The sequence below is a fragment of the Microcebus murinus genome, chromosome 8 (assembly GCF_040939455.1).
Source record: "Microcebus murinus isolate Inina chromosome 8, M.murinus_Inina_mat1.0, whole genome shotgun sequence".
In the NCBI taxonomy this organism is placed as follows: Eukaryota; Metazoa; Chordata; class Mammalia; order Primates; family Cheirogaleidae; genus Microcebus; species Microcebus murinus.
The window spans coordinates 80,514,232-80,519,799 of record NC_134111.1 but is presented as its reverse complement, the minus strand read 5'-3'; the positions used below and the strand labels follow the sequence as shown (position 1 = coordinate 80,519,799).

The window sequence follows — 5,568 nt, the reverse complement described above, 5'->3', positions numbered from 1 at the left end:
AGATTATTTTGTACCTTTTAAATATATTCTGCTATGCTGTGTATGCAGGGTAAAATTATAATTTTGCCAGAGTGTTTTTTTTTTTTTTGAGACAAAGTCTCACTCTGTTCCCTGGGCTAGAGTGCCATGGCGTCAGCCTAGCTCACAGCAACCTCAAACTCCTGGGCTCAAGCAATCCTGCTGCCTCAGCCTCCCGAGTAGCTGGGACTACAGGCATGCGCCACCATGCCCAGCTAATTTTTTTTCTATATATATTTTTAGTTGGCCAATTAATTTCTTTTTATTTTTTAGTAGAGACGGGGTCTCACTCTTGCTCAGGCTGGTTGGGAACTCCTGACCTTGAGCAATCCTCCCACCTTGGCCTCCCAGAGTGCTAGGATTACAGGCGTGAGCCACTGCGCCTGTCCTGCCAGAGTGGTTTTTAAGCAAATATAGATCTTGTTTAAAAAGAAGTATTTGAGATCTCTGTGACACATCATAAGCCTTTCCTAAGAGCTGATGAAGAGAGCCATGCCACTGGTCTTGTGTTCACCAGAGCAGGGGTGGCCATTTTATGTAGAGAATCCAGCCTCCGCTCTGTGCTTTTCAATAGAGCTCTGTGTCTTCTTCCTCTGTCTCTAGATGCCTGACTGGTCCACATCTAATTTACGAAACTTTGAGTCCGTGAGTGAAATAGATCCCACCTCCTCGTTCAAATATTTCCTCCACTTCATCTTCAAGCTCAACACCTATCTATTTATGATTTTTCGCAATCAACCCTTTTTTATATGCTTTACCAGTTTTCTTTGTCATTGTATATGAATAGTTGTTTATTTTTTTTATAGAAGTCTTGATTCATTTTCTTTAGGAAAAAAAAAATAAGGACACCTATTCCAAATGTTGTTGGCTGATTTCTGTTCTTCTATCCCTCTCTCCGTGTTTACAGACTTATAAGAATATCCTCATCCCACTCATCGTAAGATGCCCCAAATCGATCTAGGTGTACTCAGAGGTCAGGGGGAGTATGCAGTGTTGTCCCTCTACTGCCTGTCCTTGCGTTTGAAGGTCACAGCCCTGACTGTCAAATAACACCCACGCTGTGTAGCGCAGGCTGCTCTGAATAGTTCCCTCAAGCGATGTTTGCCTTTCCGCCTTGTGAAAGTTGTCAGAATCAAAATAGAGTCACTAATGTTAAAACAAAAACAAAAACACCCTGACTAGTAGAGTTGGGGAAGGCTATGAAGAGAGAGTTCTCATGCTTACATGCTCAATAACAAAGCCATCACAAACAACTCTGCAAAACCCGTAACCTTGCACAAGGCTCATTGCAGCCTTATGCAAAAAATACTTCTGCAAGGACATCTGCCCAGCAACTGCCTGTCCAGCCTTGGACTGGTATCATCCTAGTTGTTGATCTTTGTAGCTAAGGATAATTATTTTAAAACAAGTATGTAATCCTTCTCATTTGTTCCTTTAAAAACCTTTGTCTTCCTTTACCTCCCTGAGGCTTTGTGAAAAGTGAATGATAATATGTAATGCAATACAATGTCTGGCATATGATAGCTCATTAAACATTAGCTATTATTGTTACATTTTATTGTCTACTTTTATTGTCCCAAGTATTATTTTGTACTTGTGGATTTTCAAAAGATTATCATGAGGTCCAAAACTTAGCGATGGGTGTCTTAGGTATGAGACAATTTGTCCAAAAATAATGTAATTATATTTATAGACCTAGAATTCAGGAAATAGTAAGTCTACTGCTCTCTAAACTAGTCAAACAAATTACTCAATCCTAAACATTGTAAAGCGATCATTACTAAAACGTCTTATTTTCTAAAGAGGACACCAGGATTGTGAAGAGTGTAAAACTGTCTCCTATGAGTAAGGAAATGGAGACTGTTGGGACTGGAGAAGAATAAGTTAGTATTTCCAGACATCTAAAAGTTTACCATGTGAAAAAGAGCCAGGACTAGTTTTCCATGTGAGCCCAGTACAGAATCAATACCAACAGGTGTAATTTAGGGGGAGGCTAAAGTGGGTTCAACATTAAAAACGACTTTAAGGTAACCAGAAGCACCCAGTCATGTAATGGGCTGCCTTACATAGTAGCGAACATCCTGCTCAATGAGGTGCTCGGACATTGAAGAACAATAGAAGGGATTTCTGTGTGGATGGGAATTGCACTTAACTCGGAGGTCTCTCTTACTCAGGGGAGTTTGCTTATATAATTCTAGGGCAGTATATTTGACTCCTTTAGGTGCAAGTGACATCTTCAACTCAAAAAAAGTTTAAACTGAAAAGGATTAACTGACTCACAGAAGTAGGAAACCACAGCTGTTGTCACGCAGAGAAGGATTCCAGGGTGCAATGATATGCTTTCCTTTATGTGAGCGTCACCCTTAAACAGGCTTTCCCCATGAGATTGTCCTCAGAAACGCCAGGATTACCGGGTCACTAGTGTTCAAACTCCCTGTCTCTTTCCCTGAACGGCTGGATCAGGTCTCTCAAAGGACCCCTGTTATTCTTGCTGGGATGAGCTGCCACCCCTGAACCCTGAGAACAGCTACTCTAAGTGTCCAGCCTTGGGCACGTGCCTGCCATTGCGTTGGGGAGATGGGGTCTTATGATTGCTCACACCACCTGTGGAGGAGCTGCTGACAGAGGGAAGAGATGTGAGGCTGACAAAAAGTAACAGAGACCTGCTACAAGAGGCTCCTGAATAGCAGATGAGAATAGCTGTGCCCAAGAGAGCCATTTCTTCTGCAAGGTATTGTTCGTCTGTGAATATGAATGACACCTTGTTTTCCCTTCTGTGAACATGTTCCTTTATAGGTCCCCATTTTTCTGCTATAAGAGATTTGTAAGGACCAATTATAACTACCAAAATAATCCAGAAATAATTTCTTTCTAGGAATAATGACCATTGGAAAGTGGGAGCCAGTTAGATTCAATTTGGTGCAAATGAACCACAAACGAAAAGGGCTTACTCTGTAGAGTACCTAGAGATCTGCCACACTCTCCCTGTAGGATACCTTGTTTCTTAAATGGACTAAGTAGCTTTCCAAGATTTTCACAAATGCCTTTTAAATGGGAAGGTTTTGTGTACAAAGACCACTTCTTCACATCTGCTTCAAATATCAATAAGTACCCAAGTTTCAACTCATTTTTTAAAAATTATTTACCTTTATTAACAGGTGCTTGCAGTTTGTTGACTTTTTCCAAAAAATCAAGTTTGTGAACTTTTATTACAAATTAAAAATGAAGTTCTTAAAAATCTCAACTTGACCAGGTATGAAACAACTTAAAAACCTTTAAAGGCATAGAGAAAAACCAGGCTTTTTTTAAAAAAACACGTTTATTATTACCAAAAAAGACGTCTTTAGGTAATAAGAACCCCATGCTGCATAGATAATGCAGATAGTTCTAGTTATCTGGTTAATGGGCAAAAAGCAAGCACTTAAAGTCTTCAGTTCCAAATTTTTTCTTCATTTCTTATTGCTGGAATTTCATATTCATTTCTTGTTGGATGACTAAACCGGACAATGGCAGAGATGGTAAGCCGGCATTTACTCAGCCCGGCCCTGCTCAGACTCGGAGAAAAATCTCAGCTAGTGGATCGGCTGCGTTTGTCTCTTTGCCATCTTGTGGTTTAGGGTTTTCTGGGCGCCTGCGTGGACCTTGGGTCTCATCTCCTTGATTCTCTTCATCTTCTTCGTTGCCGTCCTCTCTGGGCCGTCTTTGGCGAGGAGGGCCCTGCGGAATCGTGGTCTGCAACCCCGATACGTGTTCTGTCTTACTGGTGGTCTACCTGGTTCTCCTGCACCCTGGTTGTCGGCGCCCTCCACCGCTTCCCCCTGTACGGGAGGGTTGGAATCCTGTGGTCCACGCCCTGGGGTCTCCGCGTGTGGTCAGGTGGGGACCTCCGCCTGAGGCAGGGCTGGCGTCCTTGGGCCTGGCCCTCAGGAGCACCCTCCGATCCCCCATTCTTTCCCCCACGCTCACCGTTCTGATGATTGTGCTGGCGATTGCGTGGGGGAGCCCTGCGGCGCGGGCAGTGTCTGTCATGGTTATGGTCTGCTGCATGTGTACTGCCTGGGACTGGAACTCCACCAGGGCCTGCGACATTTGCTGCCTCCGCGCCCTGTTCTCCTGCAACAGCATCAAGCTCCACAGTCTCTCCATCCCCTGCACTGCGAAGGTGCTTCCTGGGGTTTTCTTCTTTGTGGCAGTAGGGTGCACAAATGCATCTTCCTTGGCGTCACTCCTGTTGGTGAAACCATATCCGTTTCTTACATTGAACCATTTTACTGTCCCCAAAACCTTCGTTGCGATGACCTTCTTGTCCCCGCCGATGTAAGGCCGCACGGGCCACCGCTGCTCCCTGCGCCGCTGCGGGTGGTGCGGGGCTTGGTGTGGGCCGCGCTGAGGGCCAGCGCGCGGCTGCTCGCAGTTGCGGGGACGGTGACTCGGGTCGGCTGCGGCTGCGGCGGCTCCTACCCGGGTGTGATGGTAACTAGGCAGGCGGCGGCGGTGCACACCCAACTCATTTTTGGATATGCCCTCCAAATCTAAATAAAAGTTTCTGCTCTGCCTGCTATCTCCATGGCATTAATATTTATTAAGTACCCGCGATACCAATGATGTTGACATTATTGATAATATTAGTATATCTATAAAAAGTTTTGAGGCTTGATAATTTCAGGAAAACTATGGCATTTTAAAATTCCCACAGTAATCACTGTTTAATAAAAATGTGCCAATTAACTAGTGATAGGTAGTGGGTCTATGATGTGAGTCTATATTTACCAATATGGAAATCTGTTCATGATACTTTCAGGAAAATAACACTTGTCAAAAGAGCATGTAAAGTCATGTAAAGTATACAATCCCATTTTTGTTTTTTGTTTGTCTGTGTGTATGTGTGTGCGAGTGTGTAGGAAATAATATGGAAGAATCAACACTAAAATGTTAATGATATTTATCCCTAAGTTGTGGGACTCAAGGTGGCATATTTTTGATTAGCTACCTCTGTTTTTCTGCAATAAATATTTATTAGTTACATAATGAAAATAATGTTGGAAGAAAAGAAATAAACAAATAAATAAAACAAAGCATTACAATTTTGTCTTCAAAGCCAACTGCCTTGATCATGATTGGCTGGAGATCAGGGGACCAATTTGACTCAATATATAACAGGCTTTGGGAATACCAAACATTGTTGTAAAATCTCAGAAAATGAATGTCATATAGACACAGTTGTCGATGCCGAAGAGACACAGGAATTCACAAAACGGATTGAAATGGAAAAAAGAAAATGTGCCGTGAAAGTTTAACACACTTCTGTGGGACTGAGCTGAGGGAAACACCAGGGGCACTATTTATAAACATTTAAGAAGTAGCATAGCCCAATCAGCATGGATGCCAGCTGCAGGGCCTGAGATTGAATTGGAATCCTAAGGGAGGGACCCGATTTGCCAACCAGCATGGAAGAATTTCAATATTTTTAAACCCAGTTCAGCAAGGGGATGGCCTGGAACTGCACCTTGAAAATTTAGTACAAAGAGTGGTTGTAAAGGAAGAATATTC

General features: G+C 43.0%; 1 pseudogene; it reads right to left on the bottom strand.

Moving 5' to 3' along the window:
• Positions 1-3,567: 3,567 nt before the first annotated feature.
• On the bottom strand, positions 3,568-4,529 carry LOC105864296 (B box-binding protein pseudogene; annotated as a pseudogene).
• Between the last annotated feature and the right edge of the window lie 1,039 nt (positions 4,530-5,568).